The sequence below is a fragment of the Leuresthes tenuis genome, unplaced genomic scaffold (assembly GCF_036924035.1).
Source record: "Leuresthes tenuis unplaced genomic scaffold, fLeuTen1.0.hap1 SCAF_1, whole genome shotgun sequence".
Taxonomy (NCBI): Eukaryota; Metazoa; Chordata; class Actinopteri; order Atheriniformes; family Atherinopsidae; genus Leuresthes; species Leuresthes tenuis.
Window position 1 is genome coordinate 21741019 of NW_027325355.1, and position 22325 is coordinate 21763343.

Here is a 22325-nt window from a genome sequence, read left to right on the forward strand (position 1 = left end):
ACATTCACAGTGGGATGTCATACATTGGAGGGGTGGAAGGGGGTTGGAACAGGGCGGGAGGAGTTTAGGGGATGATCACTTCATGCGGTCCCAACGTGGTAGTTGAATGCACGTGCATGTTGCTGTCATTGTTTCAAAGCAGCTTCTTATCTTTAGGTTTGAGCTTGGAATTGCTGCACGTTTTGTTCGTTAAATTTTGATGGGCTTTGCATTGTTTTTCTCTTGAATTCAAAATGTTTCATAACAGGTCCGCAAGAGATTTAGTTATGATTTAGCATTAACAAAAAACGCAATACAAACTGACTACAGCTTGTTGATTAACTGTACTATGAATGAAGGATTTAAAAGGTTGATTGTTCTTTATACATTGTTTCAGTTAAAACAAATTCTTATTGTAAAGAAATATATTGTTATTCCCTGTTTTGTTTTGTTCTGTAATGCATTTCTATTCTATAGGATGGAAGACATATGTTTCACCACTAGGTTGTTAACTGTACCATGCATGTACCCAGAAGGCTTTTGCTTATGCCAAATTATCATCCAATTTATTCTTTTTTTCTCCATGTGCATAAAACTGGACAAATTGCTTGTTTGGACCACAATAGAATAAAAGCCAGTGTCCCACTTTTGAACCCTGTTTATTTATCGTAATGCTAAATCTTCTGCTTGTCTTTGTTTGTTGGATTTGTTCGTGTCTAAACTCTAAAAATACATCCGATGACATCTTAAAACAAGCAAAGGTACACATTACAACTGAAGCTGTCAGATCTTCATAATAAGTAAAAGTAATTAGAAACTTTAGGCTGTATCTTATTCCCAACATGTGAGCACTTAACCAGGACCTATTTGCTTCACTCTGGACTTCTTATTCCATCATTTTCTTCCAATGTGTTGAGTTAATATAATGCAAGGGCGTATCTTCAGCCAAACCACCATAATTTCCTAATCCTTATTAATAAACTCTGATGCCTAAACCAAAACAATCTTAAAGCTAATATGAATGAATAAGAGCACATTTAAACAGCAGCTAAAGTCTTGAGTGGTACTGTGGAAAAATTAGTCTCACGCAGGATGCAAACCTTGCTCTTCAGAACTTTTTAAGTGAACTTCATAATGCTAAATTTGGTGCATGAAATGGGAAATCACACCTTGTATGTATCTCAGAATCACATTAAAAAGAGGCAGTTTTTCACCATGTTGGGAAAAATCGGTTGAAATTTAAAGTATTAGGTTTCTGATTCCTTTGCAATATAACTATGGAGTTTTGTGTATTTCATATAAGATTTTTAATTGAGCAGATAATTTTCCTAACCTGCTTACTTCCACCTATCTCTTTGTTTCATGAAACTGAGAAGAAAAGGAACAAAATAGGTGGCACCAACATATTGATGTAGTTTTTGCTCTTTCACTCGATGATTGCTAGGTTAAGGTTACGCTGCCACTTTTATTTTTTACATACATAGTTTATAGTACATAGTACATAGTTTATTTTTACATACTCATTTGCAAAGATTTAAAAACTTAATTTCAACTCAAGAATCATGAGTAGTTCTTTCAAGTCTGCATAAACTAACAAAAAATTTACACATTCAATGACCCCTCACTGCAACGCAATGTGTTGAGGTAAAATGAAACAGACATGGCCAATGAATAATACAATAGTGTATATATGCGTTTATGAATTATGAACAACTTTGCAAAGCTAGGTTTTCAACATGGATATCTATTGTAATCTTTTTTTTTTTATTCACGTTTTTAGATCACATTTGCAAGTGCCCGTTTTAAACATCAGTGTGAGCATGTTGCTGAACTGTTGACACTACAGCAATGCGTCCTGTGTTCAGTTTGCCAAAGACTTGCACACAAACACACACAGCTCTAAATATTGAATAATGATCTGAAATGCATTTAGCTACTGGTGCAGCAAGTTGTTTATCTGTGGCTGACTGGGCAGCATGAATCTTAAACTTGCTGTATTGTGAGACAAATTGAACATCTTTGCTGTGGGTTGAGCCTGCGTTTTTCTTCTAGAAATGTTAAAGTTGGCACTTCATTTTTCACTTCATGTAATTCTAGTTATGAGATAGCATCACTTTGAGCATCATTTTGAGGAATTCTGTATTTGTGACATGCTGAAGGCAATTCAGAAGCTGCTTATCTTTTGCGGATAGGGTTTTCTGGCTTCCAAGTGGGACACTAACCTTAAGCTTCAGGATGGATGAAACACTTTATTGCACATTGCTTACCGTGCCAACAGTTTCAGGTAGCTGTGGTCATGTAGGGTTTCGTAGTTCACAACATCCGCAGCCTACTCCTTCCCCATTATGGATTCCTTGCACTCAATTCTCTTATCAGTGCTGACATGTGGAGGAGGGAAATGTTGGATGAATAAAGCAGGATGTGACAGTTGCATACCTGGAGCTACTGGCGCTGAGCTAAAATTAAGTGAAAAAGTGTGTGGAGGAAGGTTTTTGTAACATGACAATAACCTGAAGCATTCATGTGAGTGGAGGAGTGCAGGTGTTGGAGAAAACTCAAGAAATCAAACATAAACATGAAGGAGAGGGATTTGAGTTTCTGGAGGACAAAATGCTTCCCACTTCCTTCCTCCTGAAGTCTAGATGATTTTTCTTGCTTCTGCCAGAAATGTGAAAAATATTTCCAATTAAAAATGAGCATATTTTAAATACTATTTTAGTGAGTATTTAAAGAAACTCTAAAACCTTCATTTTGAAGCCCTTGCCTTTAGTAGTTTTCAGTTATAACTCCCTCCTTAACATATTTGAAGCCCAGCAGGGTGTCAAACTAGGAGGCCTTGGCATCACTGACTGCCAGTGTGTCGAATCTTTTTCATGCCCAGCCAAACCCCCGCACATTCCAGCTATAAAATCCCATCCATCTTGGCATTCACATTTCAGCTCTCCAATAGCCCAACTCTGGCTCAAAGCCACTTCCTTCGCCTTGTACCAAAGCTGAAGAAAAGGAGTTTGAATAGAGAGAAAAGACAGAGGGGTTAGTTTGGAGTAAAGTGGGAGGGAGTTTCAATGGAAGTAGAGGCAGTTTATTTGCAGTGGTCTCCTTTCATCCACCCTAGGGGTACTGGCCCATGTGAATGGGATGGTTTGTTTTACGGGTGACCAAACATGGCACTTGAATGTTAATCTGCATAATGACAAAGCCTGAGAGAGCCAGAGACACTTGGTGATGAGATGGGCAGTGAACTAGTCAAGTGCTCTTTTCGGTTCCATCCCCACCAAACAGACAGCTTTTGTGAGTCTGCGTCTTGGCTGTGTTGTGATTCAGCTTCTCTCAACATACCGTTTATCTGTGCTAGCAACCCCAAGACAATCTTAGTGTCTAAGTATTGTTTAATGTGCTTAGAGGCTTGTATAAAAAGCACCATCTCCATCACAGCCAACAGTGTGGGTGATAAAGAAGTGCAATATGCTAATATAGTCAGATATAGCAAATATTAATATTACCTTAAATTGATGTGTGACTTAAGTCTGCATCATTTACATCACCAAAACTTTTAATCCAGCCATTTCCCAGTAAGTTTTGAAACGAGTTGATTTGCCATTTAGCACTCCAAAGCTCTTTGCTATTCTTTTTTAACTTTATGCACGACTCAGTTGTTACAATAGCCAAAGCACGTGACTCATTTGAGGAGTGTGTACTAGCTGTTGCTATTACATGATATAAAGGTGAATAAATCATGCTTGTTGTGAACCTACCATAAGGTATTAAACTTTGTTTATGAGGCTGAACCCTCAGAAACCAGTCCTGTTGTTTAAAGAAAGCTTTGTAGGACTGAGATTAATTCAGTTGGGAATTGGCACGACACAAATAACATTGAACTGAAAAGAATCATTTGAATCAAGCATTGCTCTACCGAACCACCAAAGGTGGCACGTTCACAATTTTATGTTCAGTTTCTTGTTGTTGAAACAACATATTCTTTGGCACATCGCAGCATACTTACAGGACAAATAGCACACTGTGTATCATCGAAACAGTTGCTGTATTTTACAATTTCACTTACAACTTCATCTATTACAAAATTACCCTACACTGAACAAGGTACTTTAACATGCATAACAAACCACAAAATACTCAACTTAATAAATACACAGTTCCTCAGAACACAAGTTGTGTCATATATATTATTTTCTTGTGCCAACATGCAGGCATACAAAGCAACAATTTTCTATGATTTCTTGTAATCACGACACTCAGCTTGGCCAACAACTACAAGAAGCAACAAGGCAGGAAAACTACGAGGTAGAGATGGTGAGGAACTGGCAAATAACTAAGAAGAGAGCTACAAACCCTGCCAGTGGAGCGTTGATGGGTTGATTAACAGCATGTGAGTAATTAACAGAAAACAGGTGTGCATGTGTGTGACCTGGGGTCAGGACCAAGACCGTGCTGTGATCAATGCTAACGGGGATTAAGAAGATGGACCCAAACACAAAGAATAAAGCTCATAGAAAATATCAAATCTGACAGGTACTGAACCAAAACACAAAGACTAAACCAAGGCACTAAGAAGTAGTAACTCAGAGCATAGAAACCAAAAACTAAAATGTTTTGTACACAATAAAACCTATAAACCGAAACAGTTCTGTAATTTGATTTGTTGGTGCCTGCCCTGCCTCTTGAAAAGTTGAACTACTCTCAGTTTTACAACACGAGCTATCTGGAAGTAATGGACCAAAATTAAAGTAAGCAGCGTCTTTGGTCCCTTTTGATCCCTCTGAGTTACGGAAAGCTTTGAACATCTGAAAGGGTGTTTGAAGCCTGTGTATATCGTTGCTTTAATGTAACTAATAGACCATTTCTTTACATTATTCTTTCCTAAAGTAGCAAAAACTGTCACGATTATAGTTTTTGTTTTTATGTGTTTAGTCATTAGTTTTTTGCCACGTTTCCCCTCAGTTACTCTTGGTCATCAGATTCACTCACTTCACCTGTGCTTTCCCTCTCTCAGCTGCACTCCATCACTAGTCACCTCCCTTCAGGATTTAGTTTCCAGGTTTCCCCTTGCACTTTGCCAGATCCTCACCTTCATTGTTCTCACGTCAGGTTTGGTCCATTGCCATAGTGTAGTTATGTTTCATGCCATGTTTTGTTTTGTTAGTTTTTCGTAGTTAGTTTAATGTGTTTGGTTTTCCGGCTTTTTGTTTTGTCGCTTTGTGTTCTAAATAAATCAAGCTTTTACTTTCCAAAAATAAATCTGCATCCGGGTCCAAGCCACAGCAACCACCTCTAACCCGCCCTGACAACAACACTGCTGTCATAACTGACACAGATACACAAGCTTTCTTCAGGTTTCCACACCAACAACTACATCTAGAAGCAATGGTTGACGTGCCGACCAGAGGTCAGTGTCACCATGTTTGATTTACAGTTTGCCAAATGATGCCAGTCCACACATGGCCCACCAAATTACAAACCTAACCACACAGCCCCCCTGCCTACATAACAAATCCCAGTTTAACCTCTCAGTCACCAGAATAAGTTCACAGTATGTGGACCCTGGGAGATTTATGGAATTTATGTAAAACTGCAGCATTATGGGGATTCTGCCTCAAAACAAGCAACAGCATCTGCCGAGCATCTACTGTGAATCTTTCGGAGCAGTGTTTTGGAAGGTTTACATTACATTACAATACTTTTCATATCACGCCACTTCTTTATCCTCAGATTTTGCACATTGTCTGTTTGCAGGTTGATTGTTTTCTTGTTTATTGAGTAGGTTGTAGATAGTTATTTCTGTTTTTTTGTGTTTCTGCCCCATTTACTTTAGTTCTGTAGTGTATACTACACTTTCTTTTCTGCTGCTGTAACAAGTAAATTTCCCCATGTGGGATGAATAAAGTATATATCTAATCTAATCTAATCTAACAACGGTTCACCTATCTAGGGTATAAATTCTTGTGGCTGTGCAGCTCAGTATCCCAGTTATTATTCTGCAGCCTGGTCTGCATACTGCTGCCAGGATTAATTGGCACTTTGATTAGCTCAAACTCATATTCAATGATTGGCCTACAAGCAGAATTGGATCAATGTCTCCTGATGGAAAATGTTTGAAGTAGGAGAACAGTGCTGGGAGAGCGATTCCCTATGCTGAAAGAGTCGACTTCAACATTACTAAATGTGGCTAAAAAGAGCTGTTTTAATGCTGTATACTGATATAACAGAAAGCTGGCCTCGTGTGATTCCAGGCACAGATGCTGCCTGCTTATGTAGATGTAGCTTGTTTTCCAGGTTTAGACTTGTGATTTGTCAGCAAAACTTCAAAGTACTCCATAACAACCTATGTTTTTGACTAAACAGTTGGATTTACATAACATCTGACTGAAGCAAAACTGATTTGATTATGCCTGGTCTACTTTACTCTAGTGGAAATAACTATTTGTATAACTATTTAGGAAAACTGCAACACAAGCAGTGCCATGGTCAACTGACCAGAGAAGAGACTATTAAGATTAGATTAATTGTCATGCATACAGTCATACACACAAAATTTGTCCTCCGCTTTTAACCCATCCAGGTTGGCACCTGTGGACACACCCATGCACATGCACATTTTCACACACTCATAGAGACAGATGCCATGTGGGAAGCCATTCACAGTGTGCAGGGGGGTGCAGTGCCTTGCTCAACGTCATCTCGACCGTGGACTGACACCCCTCCAGCTGTCAGTTTTCACCATCTTTTTGAGCGCCGAGAGTGGGAATCGTCTCTTAGGTCTCCATATGTATTCCTACTTGATGACGTCCACTTTTCACGTATTGCTAGTTAATCAAATTGGCCAAAATTCTTTAAGGAGGAAATAGGGAATTGGCTGAAGAAGCTGATCTGTGAACACTTTTGACACCGAACATCTTTTTATTTTAGACCCCTTCTGCAACCCCTTCTGCAACCTTTTTCCACAGTTTTTGCACTTTTCTATTGCACTCTCACTCACAAATGATTAGGTTTACATGTAAGAAAATATTTCATTACAGTTACAAAACTCTATGTGGTTAAGTTTTATTCATTTTCATATTTAAGTGTTGCGATTCCTGCCAGGTCATGTGAACGCTCTTTGACAAAAATATGTAACTCAAGAACTCATCTTTAAAATAAGAAAACATCATCTGCACATGATCATTGAGGCTATTTTAATGGAAGAAGGATGATTAATTCGGTCAGATTTCTTCATGAATTTTCTTGGCACCATTGTTGCCTTTGATATCTTCTTCCAGCAGGTAATGAATACTGATGTAGGACCAGTATAGGACACATGAATAGCAGCGTGTAATATAGCTTTTAATTTGCAATTAAATATTCTGGGCAGCTAAAGTCTGTTCATTTCGCATTGTGCTGAGCGCTTTGATGCATTTGCATTTCTCTGAGCTGCATTTATGTTCACAACAGGCAAATATGAGTCGTCAAAGCATAAATTATGCTTCAAACTATAACATTTTGTAGCAACCACGGTCCATCTATGGGGTTTCAAAATTTTGTCCAATGTAACTGTGACACTGAAAATAAAAAAATCAAGTAATTCATTAAATTTCTGTGAGCAGTACTGCAGTATCTTGAATTATCCAACAATAGCCCAGTGGGTGCACCTGAGAATGATGCGCTCAGATCAACGAGCCCATTCAGTGTTGACCTCTTCACAACACTTGAAGAGCACTTGAATCTTCCTCTGAGGTTCACGATTAAGAATAGATCCCTATTAGAAAATACATACTGAGATGTACAACACTGGGCATTTCAGGTTATTCTCTGCGTGGATTACCTTGTGTGTTTCTCAAGGCTTCAGGAAAATGCTGTGGGTTGTTTATTGATTGAACCTCTGGGGTCTGTTAGTGCCAGTGTGGGAGACCAGACCGCTGTTTTCTGTGGCTGGCAGTATTAATCTGTGCTGATGTTAGAAGAATAGAGACAAGGTGTTGGCTATGCCTGAGGGGACAGCTCAAGCTCGATAGAGAAGCAAGACACGTAGAGGAGGCGGCAACCAGCCATGTTGGAAGCAAATGTCAGTTTCTTTGAGACGCTTTGTCTCCTGGGATGCACCTCTGTTTGACAGCCAATTGCCTATTGGTCTAAATACAGCATGGAAACAGGAAATTTGTATCCACCCCATTGGATCCCATTAGTTTTAATGAAAAAGTATGCATTCATATCTCCTTTTCTCCCTTCCTTCGTTTCAGAAAAGTTGTTTATATTTATATATAGGTTTTTAGTATAAATATTGAATCGGTATTGGTAATTCTGGAATAATGCAAACCTTACTGCAGATATCATTAATTAATTACACTTTTCTATTCAATTTGTTCTTTATAATGCATTTTGATGACAAGGGAACATATCAAGTGCTTACTTCTTGTACATGACTCCTGCATGCCTACATAAAATATGCCTTTCCTGCACCTCATACCCATCTGTTTCTGCATATGCTGTCCAATAAACATATTGCCTCAGAGCAGTTTGTTAGACTGTCATGAAACAATCATTCATTCATGGCTTGGAACACAAACCTTTGTTTTGTTTACATGGACAAATAATTCTACATGGGAATGTCACGGAATTTTGTGAAATTACCACAGAAGGAGACTCGACTAGTTTTAAAGGGGAAAAAAAAAGTTTTTTGGGGGGGTTCTCGAATCCTTGAATGGATAAGAAAAACTCCTTACACTAACATTTCAATCCAACGCAGAAGCGAGACTAAAAACAAAAAGTCTTTCGATTTATAAAAATCACACCTGAGCCCGACAGACATGATTAATAATTCATACCAATAATGAACAAACTGAGTCCACACTTATTCCATTAATAATGAATCGTTGTCTTATCTAGTAGGCACACTGTATAAAAGCTCCCTGCAAAGCTTCATACAAAATGTATGTGCTTTGATTAATGTTCCAGCATCTGATTCCTTTCACATTTATTCCATTTTGTAGTCATCTGTATCCCCAACCGGCAGATTTTTTTTTTCTTCCTCTTCCAAAAGACATTTGGTTCCTATATCCACCATGAGCTACTGAAAGAAGGAAGTTAGAATACACAAGTGGGCAGATGAGCAAGCTGTCCCTGTCAGAGTTTGTGGCACATCCGTAAATCAGAATATTTTCTGTCCGACAGGAAGGCGTAATATATTAACTATAGATTATATACCACCACAAACACATTCACGCTAAGCTGCTCGACACTGCAGGGATGAAAGTCAGGGAGCCTGAATTTTCCTTATAACTTATTCATGCTTCAAGCCTTCATTCCGCACACCTGGGAAAAAGTCAATTTGTTTAGCAATGGGGAAGCTTATTTAAAGCAGCCCATGATTGTGAAAGTAACAATTTGCCCTACAAACATCTTTACAGGTCTTTCAGCGGCAGAGTTGCTTTATTTTGTAACCAAACTTAAGGATGAGCTTATATCCCTGTTGGAATCTGTCTCAGCTGCAGGGGATTCACACCCCGCAGATTGAAACATTTGCACCAGATTGAAGAGTCTTTTTAACATTTTATGTGATGTTACTTTTAGTTTGTCTTTAAGGTTAATTTTCTTATTTGAGACATAAAATGTACTTGAGTTGGTTTTTATTCTAGCTGAGGTTAAAGCTCTTTGCATAAAACAATCAATATACAAACCTACAGGGACGAATGGTGAAGTGACTGGTGCACAAAAAACCCTAAAAGACAGCTAAACATCATGGAGAAATGTACTAATATGCTTAGTTTTAAATAGCTACAAATAGAGAATTGTTTTGTTCTAATTTTGAGTCTTCCGTGACCCTAATTCAGAAAAAAGTATGGGGCAATAACAATTTTCCTTTCAGCTGCAAACTCAAAATGCATTTTAAATTGGACTAGCTTTTAGCCCTAGTTCAAAGGAAGACAACTGAGAATATTCTTTACGTCTCATCACACTCTTGTTTCATTCAGTAGAAGGTGGCAGATAAATTTCTCTGCTGCTTTTCTCTGCTGTGAGGATTTTAATAGATAATGTGGTGACGACTGAAATAGCACATTAGCTTAAAGACAAGTTGGGTTGTGAGTGCCTGAAACATAGTTACTGCTCACCAAGCAGTGCATAACATGCAGTGACCTATAATGCAGAGCGTAAAGTGGATAAAGCCCCTTTATTTTCTATTTAAAGCCTCTGCTCTTATGTTCTGACAGTCATGATTAAGGATTGTTATTAGTTATGTTGTCAACTGTTTTAAGACTGCATGGATTTGTATTTTTCAGGAATTTAGAAAGCCTAAATTTTGTTCTGGTCACTGGGCTGTGTATAGAGTCCCCAAACAATACTAAAGCGCTCTACAAAAGTCAGTAATGCTGGAAAAATGTGTGACCTTTACATGCATGTAAAAGTGTACAATGTCTAAGCCATTCTTTGATACTCGGATTATTGACATCAGGTAGATTTTGAAATGGAAAATTTGGAAAAAAAAGAACAAAGATGAAATCACAACAACTTGTCATATCACTAGTTGTGGCTAATCTCACAGTTGGCATATTAACAATCAGTTTGCTTATCTGCACAGTTTGTGATGATCAGAGGAGGTCACTTTGCCAACTTGAATCACGTCATTCAGTTCAACAAACTGAGACAGGAAAGTTGAGGGCCACCAAAGCAAAACGATGTGTTTCAATATGCTTAGACGTGCCACGTCTTTTGTTAAATATCAAACCATATTTTGTCATTGAAGAAGTGAACAAACTTCAAATCATTTTTAAAGCAGATTTTGTAATTCTGATTATTTCTGTGGGGGTCTGTTTTATGTTGTCATATATAGTGGGATTAAATGGAGCCGCTTTGGGCAGAGGACAAGAGGTGAGGATGTGACTGCCATGACAGTTTGAGGATTGCTGACAGCTAATAATGATGCTGCCTGACACTTGTATGCAAGCTTATGTGCGACGGCATGTCTGCTTTCTTTGTATTCATCAACATTTGTTTGTGTGTGTTCCTTCAGGCAAATAGAAATGAGCTTATCTGAGTGTTCGGGTGAATTTTCATTAGCATGGATGATGTTACAGTAAATTGGTTTTGAGTGACAGAAAAACCCTAAGCTGTTGCTACCGGTGAATGTTCCAGATTTAAGCAACAGATTGAGATTTTGTGTGTTTTCCTCATGCACGAAAGAGCTGCTCTCATGTCTTGTGTTTAATGTCTCGTATTTTTAAATCGGATGGATGAAAACATCACAGCAGCAGTGGGAAAGGCGAATTTAAGCAGTTTTCCTGCCCAGTTTTACGGATTAGTCGCATGGAATTACGGCAGCAGAGCATCACTAATAGCACAAGGCTAAAGGTAAGACAGAAAATGTCCTGCCTGGTTGTCATTTTTGTGAAAGAAGTTAAAAGACACAAGAACTGTGATGCATGCACTCAGTACACTCACTCACATACAGCTTCCAATCATTTTGATATCAATGTCTGCTAAATAATGCAGTTTTAATTTAAATGGGTTTAAAATGCAGTGATCAGCCCGTATGTCAAGCCAGTAGATGTTTTTATCCAGCTACTTCATTAATGCCACTTTTTCGAATACAATGTCGCCTCTCTCCGGAATCCACTATGAAAGTTCAATGTGCTTGAGACAAATCCTGTAAAAATAAAACGGAAAGCAGAATTTCAAACACCTATCTGAGACGAACGGAATTTCCATAGGAATGAGTGGACATCAGGGGGACTGGCACACTAACTTGTGCACGTAGAAGTGTAGCATCAGTCGGAATCTTTCTTAGTTGTGCTTTTCTTTTGGTTTTGCCTTGTATTTCTATTGTCACTATGTTACAAAGTCAAGGTAAAAAAGGAGCCGGCAGGGTAAACATGATCATAACTAGTGTTTATGCGGTTTATCATTACTCATCCTGACCTCAGTTGCCTCACGCTTCTTATTAGGGACACACAAACATCCGCAAATCAAAATATTTCCATAGATGGTCTGACCTCAGTTTGATTTAGTGAGTCACAATGATGCTGTAAACAGTATCCACAATGTTCCGTGTCCTTTTTTTTAGAGGATCTCAAGCTTTGTTCACTGTGCATCTGTTGTATGTCAGGTTCAGTTAGTTCACAAACACAGACATGACTGGACACATACCAACACTATGACTCACAAAGTAAGTAAGGTTAGTAATAATGAGTAGTGTTCATTATTGCAACTATTCTGAGTTTCAAAGGCATAAATTAACCGAATTACAAGAAGGAAAAACTCATTTCCAACGGTACTTCCATGCATTGAGTGTTTGTTCTAATTTTTTTCTCTTTTCTTCTGGTTTATTCTGCATAAAAGAAAACTAAAAAGGAAAAAGGGGAAAAATGAGGAGAAAATGTGCAACTACTTCTACATGTGGCATTTATCATCGAGACTTCCTAATCTCTGGCCTTCCACTCCTATCCCTCAATATCTTTTAATCTGCCTGTCCCCATTTCCATCTGCTCCCTTCTTAAAATCTGTTTTCTAAGGCTTTTCTGTGTATTAGTCTTTCTCTGATTAGATCAGTATTCACTGAGGCCACTTGAGAGAGACGGATAGCCTCTGCAAGAGAGAAAAACAGAAAATGCCCAAAAACACAGAAAACAACAACTTCTTCCCTACTTTCCATTCATTCCAGTCTCAAAAACCGCTTCAAAGAAGATGTCTCCACTCAGCTGGCACCAGCTCTAGGTCTTACCCCTTGCTGATTAAAACCAGGCCTTTCCTGACTGGATGCAACCTCTGTGCTTCAAAAGGCCGGAGGTCAGCTTGAAGGGAACTGTGTTTGGCATTTTCCAGAAGGGTTGCAACTGTGACTACCATGATGCTCTTAAAAAAAAGGTCACAGGCACATGCAGTCCTACAGGTTGAGACTCAAAAGCAAACATATTTAAGAAGAGCTCTACAATTGCTTCAAGCCTTTTATAAATCCTACGCAGTAATGACTATGTACAGTTCAGGATGAAAATCAGCAAGTGGTGGTTTTAAGATGCTCTATATCTCTGCTGTAAAGATGCCTCTGAAAGGTTATATGCATTTGGTATGTACAGTATGTGTAGTTTCTTGCATGAGTTGGACTGTTAGATAGCCCACAGTATCTGTCAATTTGAATTAGTCGTACATAGGAGGCTGGCTAAGAGCCATTTAATACATTAAAGTCATCTGTGTGTAACTGCACATATGTGTGATGCAAATCCTACAAATCCCAGACTACCAACTGTGTTTGTGCCCTCCGGAAAGGTCTTGGTCATAACCCTGTTGTCCTTTATGCTCGTGACGGTCTCACCCTGAGAGAGGACACACACTCTGCTGCATTCCGCTCATTCCTGGCCGTTAAAAAAAAGACAGTTTTAAAACTCTGAGCAGATCAGCTTTCCTGAAATGAAAGAGTTGTAAAGGGGAAGGTTGAACTAAAAACAACAGGAAAGGGCAGGTCAAAACTACTTTTTATAATATATTGCTGAAACAAAAAAACAAAAAGAAAAATTATGTAGCAGCTGAGTCAGTTGAATGCTTCTAAAAACCAGCTATAATATCCGTTTCTGTACATTTGAGAGCAAAACAAGGAAATAAAAAATCTGAAGCTTTTCTAATAATTTAGTACATCTTCCTGAGCCTGATAATAGTTCAGTCCTTTCAAGTGTCCACTACAAGAGGTGTTTCTTTAATGTTTAGACACTACGTTGCTTCACTGCTCTAAAAATGATTGTACTTTACATAAAGCTTCTAAGTACAAGTAAAAAGGCTGCCCAATCTGCCTGGCAGATGAAATCATTCTGAAACTCGGTGCCCTTTCTATTTGCACAATGTCGTTTGAAATGATGTAACAATATTAATCGTCGAAGAAAAAAGCTCTTTGGCTTTGTGGAATACCAGTAGAGGACACTTGGCAAAGCTTGTGCCGTCTGCTGAGACTCGAATGAAAGAAAAAGTCTGTGTGCTTTAATTCTGAAGAGTGCTTCTGGATAACCTCCAAGGCCAAATGATAGAACACCTGTCAAACTATACAGTACCTCCATCTATGAGGTGGCATCACTGAGATGATAGAATGAGTCTGTGTCCTTCACAAGACTTTTGTTGCAAAGAACAAGAAAACGTTTCATTGGAACTGCAGAAAATACCTGTAATCAGTCAGAACTGAAAACAGCATTTTAACATAAAGATAGAATGCCATAAAGAAATAAATCAATGACAAAAAGAAAAAAAATCCAATGCAATCTAACAACAAAATGAGAAGATTCTCACAGTCATTGCACAATGACTTTTCTATACCCATTTCTTGACTGCAGTGCAGCTTTTGTCAAGCTTGTCATAACACTGACATGAACATGACACGATCCTGTCAATGTTGTCACTGTTTATTTGTGCAAAAAACAAATAGAGTTGAAGGAAGGGTTGTCTGGCTTTACTCCAGATGACAGATCACTTTCTAAAGACCCTGCACGAGGTCTTCCACCATCCTCTTACTTTTTGTACTATCCTAGTTCGCTCTTACCCGTCAATGGTTTAGGAGTTAGAAGTCGTGTCCATGATTATGGTTGGATGTGAAAAAATAAAACGCACGGTAAACGTTAGATTTGCACTCATTGCCACAGGTTGCACATTTATGTACTCATTGGTTTCCTTCAGCTTATGAAGACGCTTCCCTACACAAAACAACTGCCAACTGATACTTTTCTATTTCACAATATCTAACCCTGGATTGTGACTGCTGAGTTTTAGACATGCATAAAAAAGCCCAAATCAGCCCACTTATTTCCTGAAGAGACTGGACCGAAATATCTACAAACACATACAACACAAGCACATACATAAACAAACCGCCACTAGTCATATCAAAGGAATCCCACCAACCTAACCCTAAAAACCAACATGGCTAAGAATAATAGATTTATAGAAATGGATCTTGAATGTGGCTCATCTAAGTCTTGAAAAAGGCAAATGTGTTAATTCAAATTATGACCTACATCCAAGTGTCACTACCAATACATTCACTGAGACATTTGTACCTAATTCGTTACCTAAATAAAATGTTCTTTTAAGCAGCTTATTCCACTAACTGCTTCTGAGTATATATTTTCCTTCTTGCCATGGTGAGGAATGCTTCCTGTCCTGTTCGACTGGAAGAAAGTGTCCAGAAAGTTAGTGATCATGCTCCTGCTGGGAACTGGCCCGAGATGGAAACTTTTCCTTCTCCTTTTCCAAAAGAGCATTCCTGAGCAGCAGCCTCACCTCGACTGATCCCACTCCAAAGCCCAGAGACACACAACCAGAATCTCTACAACACACACACGTACTGTTTCATAGGTAGAGGTATTGCTGAATTATTGAAATCCCAACTTCATGACTAAATTCACTCAACAAAACACCTAATCTAATTAAAATCTCGGTTTGGCGTTTCAGTGGTGCATTCGGATTTGGACACGCTTTCTGGAACTTATCAGACCCAAAGAAACAGGTTTATTTGATGCATTCGACATGACTTAGGTCGAAAGTAACATTTCTGGCTCTGCAGTTTTGGAGTCCAGGATAGAGGAAAGAATTAAACCCTTAAGAAGATCCATGTTCTACACTACCAGATACAGCACTCACTTCCCGACGGCAAAATTGCAGGGATTATTCTTCATCCAGCTACCAATGAGTTGCAAGCTTTGAAGCTTTTTGTATCACATGAGCTGTAAACTTTTGAATAATAGTTTAGGCAGATTATTTTCTATCTGTTTATTTTGCTTTCTGTTTTGCACAATGGCCAGGATTAGGGGACTGTCTGCTGTGTGTCAGAGAGGCACAGTTTCCAATCAGATACCCATGAATGCAAAGTATTTTTGACCAAAGATTGCAGTCCTACAGGGCAGCTTGCCTTGTGTGGGACTGACTTGCATCTTGGAGATTAATTTAAGCTGCTTTCCTCATGAACCACATGAAAAAAAGGAAGGGACTTTGTGAGCAGCAGCCAAAACAGCTGAGGTTTGAAGCTGGAGGGAGCGCAAGAGAGATGTTAAGAGAAAAATATATGGGATCAATGGTGAATTTGGCCAAGAGACTTCTCCTGTGGACTTATTTATCTTTAAATGCAATGAAGGCTTCATTTGAAAGAACGACAACAGACAACAGATTTTCTCATATTTTGAGTGTGGTCCTTTCTAATTGTTAATTTGTTCTCACTTTGAACTGCTGTTAATGCAAAGTCAACTCTTCCTCCACGACAGTTGAGATTCCCGAACAACCAACTCCCACATTTGTTATCACCTGAATGCAACATTAACTGGGTTTCAAGGAGAGTTCAAACTCAGCAAGATCAATCTGTCTTGTGGTTTGATTGAGGGCTAGTGTTAAACAAGTTACTATATTCCCAGACTATCGTTTCCATTTGTAAATATGTTGCATCTGTGTTTATTTTTAGTCTTTGTGCAAAATCAAACAAAAGAGAACTGTCTTTCAAACTCATCGTTGCAGGTTTAGAGGCTGCACTGAAACAGGAAATGCTTTCTTGACTTGGTCAGTCATGCAGGCTTCAGTCAAAGTGTGTTTTCTGTTATGCTTGGATTAAAGACAGCTGCTGGGATTAGTTTGAGAAAATGTAAAAAATAAAGGTAGCTCCATCTTTGGACTTTGTGCAGAAGTACTGGACTATCTCCTTGGATATTTTTTGGAATAAAGTAATAAAAAAATAATCTGTATTCGTACACATGGTAAAATGTCTAAGTCCCCCAGCAAGGGAAAATGTACATTGATGTGGGACTCACAGCAAGCAAAAAAAGGGTGAGCAGAAATGAACGTTTACTCATTCAGTGTCAGTCTGTGAGGCACATCATACTCTAAATACATGACCAGCCCAGACTCCACCTCCCAGTAGTCCAGTGATTGGCCTACTTAAAGGCAGGGCAGTTCACTGGCAGATTTGAATACAGTGAAACAGAGAAGGAAGAATGGACCGAGAGGGGGGAGGAGGGGAAAGAGTTAGGGGGCGGGGCACTAGTTTGTCCCGTCTCTCTCTCTTTCTCTCTCCCCGTCTCTCTTTGGTAGGTCAGGATGGAAAGGCTTACACAGGCAGAGGAGGAAACATGTCATGAGAGGTGATGACACAGCCACGGAGACATACCCACATCCTCATCGACTCCTGAGATCGCCCCACGCTGCCTTTTTAGCCGCTGCCGCCGCTGTTCCTGCATCCCACAGAGGAGAGAGAGAGTGTCAAAGACAGCTGACAGTCTCCCTCCCAACCTCTCTCGTCCTCTCTTTTTCACTTTGATTGTGGATGATGGGATTTTAATCATGAGGAAGGTAAGAAGAGGAGGAAACAATGGGGCCTTGTTATGTTTTCTGATGCGTACTGCTGGAGGTGGGTTAGAGGGGGGTTTGTCTCTGTGGAAGTTTGTGTTCTTCTTAGTTTACTTAAGTCTGAGAGTCCCTGTGCGATTCCCGCATGGTTTTACCCCCATCACAGTTCAGCCTGGATTCCCAAAGGAAATGAGTAGTAGTGCCAGCATTACTATAATGATAATGACAGAGCAGCGGCTTGATAGCTAAGCCAATGAGTATTGTGGAGCCATATGTTGCAAGGCTGTGGAAAAACTTCTATAGAACACACATCTATAACTTGCAGAACACTTTTATCATGCAGTATATGAGTCATTTGTTCCTTGTTGGCTTGGAAGTGTGATTCTTTAAGATCTAGACAACTTGATTTGGGGTTTTATTATTCAAACTGTGTGATCAGCCTCCTAACACATGGGAATTAAAGGTAATGGCACAGTGGCACTTTGGATATTGACTAAAAGAAGCAAATTACACGTATGCGTGGGTGGAGTTACACTGGGTCTGTTTTTCATGACCTAATTTCAAAGAGTCACTGTGTTTTAATGTTAGCTTGAAGCCCAAGACACATAAAGACATGGGACAGTAGCTTAAGGGTTGCTTGCAATGTGTGTATACTTTAGTGCTGGAAGTGCGTGCTAGTTTTTGTGTCAGAGTGGCTTTAAAGCTGCAAAATGGTAATGAAACTTTAGAGAGAGGCAGTGTTAATGTAAATTCTACTAAACTAAAGGACTTCAGATTAATATTCAATAACACGTCTGTGTGATTACTCTGCCTTCATTTAAATCGGTCTTTATCAGCCACAAGCAGTCTGTGTGCTTAGGCATGTTTGGTACGCACCAGTACACAAGCGTGTCGATGTGCATGCATGTTGTGTGCTGAAGCGCGTGTGTGACAGCTGGCTAACACAGGCTCAGTGCTACTACTGATCCTTCTCACCTGCTCGGGGTCAGAGGGATTAAGAAAATCCAGGTTTGGTGTTTGATTTGAAAGACAAAGACAAGGGAAGTAACTGGTCTGTAACTTCAGATTATCATACAAGTGAGTGTAAGCCTTAAATCTAGCAAAGCAATGTGTCGAATTGAAGAACGTGCAACTCGTGTGGAAGGTATCTCAGCTTTAGGAACAAAAATCCTCATATTTGTTCAACAAGCTTTGAAAAGGATTGACATTGTTTTACCTCATGATCAGATCATTTACGGTGGTTTGTCCCAACAAAATCCATCAAAAGTTTACATTTCTCACATTTGCTTTGACAGAAACAGACAAGGAAATGTGAAAAAGGCTTTTGTGTGAAGCTCAGTTTGAAGTCACCATGATGTCGACCAATATAGCAACAATAGTATTGTTGCCATTTCTTTTCCTGTTTCCCCTGACATGTCTCAGTGAGACATTTTCAGCCTGGGCAGGCTTCAGAAAAGCATTGCAGCTCTCAGATGCTCCCCCCACCCGCCTCCTACCAGAAGAGTAATGTGAGAACTGTGCAAATATAGCAACTCTACCATTATCACTTGTTTTCTGTCCATATGGGACTCATGTGGCAGTTTGTGTGACCTTAATTGGAGATGCACTCTTGATTTTATAAAAAATCTGCATAGTTACTTTGATCGCTGATACTTTGATAATGAGAAAAACTTCCTGTTGCTGATTGCATTAGTCACCGGTATGGCCCCCTCCAAAATATCCTTATCTTAAATATACCTAATGAATATGATAAAATATGGGTGGTATGACTCATGATATGCCTATCTCTCTATAAATTGTTAATTTGGTCTTCAAAGTGTCAGCAGACGCCCACTTCAGGCGCTTGAGGGGGAAACTGCTAATTGCTATCTAAACATCCTTGAAAGTGGACATAGACATACTGGAATACTTTTTCCCTACTCATTCTCCCTCAATTTCCACTCCAGATCAGTTCATTTTATCCACCTCAGTGCATTCTTTAATCACCACCCGAGTAAGATGAGTGCAATGTTGTCATGGAAACTTGACAAAGTGTGACAATGAGCACAAATGGTTTCAATGAGACTTGGCAGCTTAGGCAGTCCTGTGGAGAGGATAAGTAGTTATTCAAACTTTTTTTCTTTTTATAGTTGTCAGAAGTCTCTGCAGTGTTCAGCAGGGTACTATTAACCAAACATTTGCAAACTCAAGCTATAAATTATGACAGATTTTTCTTACAACAGAATTTACCAGTAAAAGGCAATGAACAGTAGATGTTCATTACTTGAAGACATCCTTCACATGCAAGCAGTAATTAAGCTGTCTGCAAAACGGGGGAAAAAAAAAACTATTGAGGAGCGTTAATTTTGGTAATGAAAATTAAACAGCTGTTTATTACCGTGATGATGGTGAGACAAAGGCCCAATCCTAATTTTTCTCCATGGTTCTACAACTTGGCCTTACCCCTCAGTTTTGGACTATGGAGAGACCAAAGAACAGTGGGCATCTAGCCATGCAAAGCATAACCAACCCTATAATTTATCCCTACAACAAAAGTGGCATCTTGCAAAAGAGGGGTAAGGGCAAGCTGTCGTGCCAAGGAGGGTTGGGGGTAACAGGTACCTGGGATGGAAGACATAATGTTTGAAAATTAAACCATGATGAAGTATTCTAACCTAAATAAGTGAATGCTGCTCTGATGCCAAGTCTTATGCATAGAAACACATCCTGTAAACAACTTTCTGGTTGGTAGAGAAGTCATTTTTAACATTAATATAGCTGCAAGCAATGCATAATTATAGGAAACTAATTACATCATGAGAATGAAGACACTATTAGAGCTTGATCATAGTTCCTCAACCACTTAGGGCAGTCTCAAAAATGTTTCAGACAATCTAAGGTGTGGGGCTACTTCTGGTTGTGTTGTTGCTGTTTTTTGTCTTCAGCTTCGCTCTGCTGTGGAGTGGACAAATATATGGTTTATGATGGAGTGAAACGAAGCGTTAAAATGATAGAGAATGTCAGGTTTTTTTCATTTTGAACCTTTTTGTTGAGTTGACTTTTTTTCTTTGAAATTTTCACCCGATCTGTATTTAACCCACATGTAGCGGTATCTCTGAGGGGTATGTGTTGTAAGGTTTTTGGATGACTGCACAAAAATCCATCTACTCTGACTGAATGATACTGATACCCATATCCTTCCTTCTGTGTGGGGTGAGACTGACACAGACTGACATCTACCTGCTGCATAAAGAAGTGTGTTCTAATCTAAGCTTCTTTGCTCTGTTTTGATAGCCAGACCTGTGGTGTGCAGATTTAAGTCCTTATCTGTAAAAGTGTCGGGCCTCCATGTGTTTATAAAGAAACTAAAAGTAGTGACCTTCCAAACGCAAGGTAAAGGCAAGATGGCAGAATGTAGTATGAGCACTCGGCCTAAAGATTTTCCTTCAAGGAATCCACATTATTTTGGCTAAAAAGATCTAGTTTGACCTTTAAACGACTTGGCTTTGAAGAGTCTGAGCAAATCTCAACCGCTTAGATTAGCAAAGCCCAACCAACAAAGCCAATTTTTTAACGTGTTCAACACTCAGAACTGTTTTCACATCTAAAATCTCCTCATAGCTGCCATTACAAAACTGTTCCAAATGTTTCGGCCACAGATCACTTTAAGACTGACGAAGTAGAATCAGAGGCAATTGAGGAAGCAGAAACCGTGACATTCCTGCTTCCTCACGAATGGGAAAAAAATAGGTCTCCAAAAGAGAGGGTTCTGTCCACACTGGTCTAGAGAGTTCTACAAACTGTTAAGGGACTAAGTGGTTTTTCTTGTTCAGTTGTTCTGATGGTGGTGCCCCACAGAAAAAAGGTGTCATTCAAACAAGAGACTGATAGACAGGGGTTGGGGGGTAGGGTGGGGGCCATTGTGGAAGGTAACTTACATATCAATACATACACACTTTACCAAAGCTCGTTCTCAACCTCAATAGCAATATTTATATCATCATCATAACATTTAAATGCTATTTGATCATATACACACACACAGCACATATTTTGTTTACCTGTTAAAAAAAGAAAAGGAAAAAAACAACCCACCAAAAATCACTGAATCAATGGGAGTCCACAGTTTGTTTCCTTGCAAATAGTTGGTTGTTTAAAGGGATAATGGGAGACATGTTTTAGTGAAATAGGTTCCATTAGCCTGCACAAGGACGGTCCAAAAAAATCCGTTAATCTTTGGAACATGTCAAATAAACCCCTTTCCACAAGCTATGCCTACAGTACCAGCAAGTAAAGGTGCAGCCATGGAGGCTATGCTGCATTCAGTGTCATCACTATACAAAAATGCTTAGAGTTAGGTGTCAAGTAATAAGTTCAAGTCTTTTGCTATAAAATTCTTCGACCTGGTAATAATTGCTTTGCGACCCAGTGGTTGGGGCTCAACAGTGACATCCAGTAGTCTGCAATAGGCCTGTACAGCACCTTTAACATCAGCACCCAAACATGTAAATCCTCCTCTACGTGTTTGATTGGTATTAAAAAGAACAATGTAAATGCTGGCTCTGAATGATGCTGCTCTGCAGTAGAGAGAACAGTTGGCAGGAGTTCTGTTCAAGTTTGGAAATTGCAACAGGCTGTACTAAGGAGAGCCAGCCTGTTGTCATATTGGCTAAACAGAATTTCAAGGACAAAGTTATGTTTCTTTAGACTAAAACAAATCAAATGACTGAATTTGGATCAAAACTAATGCTTACACAAAAGTGTATATTTCAACAGTGACACTGATTTGAAATATACAACACATTCCTGTCCTTTTACAGCAAACTCTGCTTTGTAAACAACAGTCATCTGGTGTCAGATATAACCTGGTTGTTGTCTTTTTTTAAATCAGTCCAATGACGCTTTGTGGCCATTTATTATGCTTACAGGGTTTTTGCTCAGTCTGCTGCAGATGGACAGATGTTAAAAATCAAAGATCACGTCATTATATAGAATCCATGCCTGCAGCGTTGTAAGTTCAATACTGTCACAATCTTACCATTAGAATTCATTGTAAACACATATGACTTGAGTTTCAT

At 39.2% G+C, this 22325-nt stretch overlaps 1 protein-coding gene and 1 long non-coding RNA gene across 3 annotated transcripts in view; both read left to right on the forward strand.

The window, feature by feature from the left end:
* Nucleotides 1-22325, forward strand: part of LOC140272883 (uncharacterized) — an 858120-nt gene that overhangs the window by 391844 nt on the left and 443951 nt on the right. The gene's annotated exons all lie outside the window — the stretch shown is intronic.
* The window catches only part of LOC140272010 (E3 ubiquitin-protein ligase Midline-1-like), a 54089-nt gene that overhangs the window by 267 nt on the left and 31497 nt on the right, over nucleotides 1-22325 (forward strand). The window contains exon 1 of one of the 2 annotated variants that reach the window (XM_072367354.1): nucleotides 17020-17271. The exons of the other annotated variant lie outside the window; for it this stretch is intronic. The gene's annotated coding sequence lies outside the window, so the exon portion shown is untranslated. Of the gene's footprint in view, nucleotides 1-17019; nucleotides 17272-22325 lie in introns of those variants that run through there. 2 annotated transcript variants of the gene reach the window in all.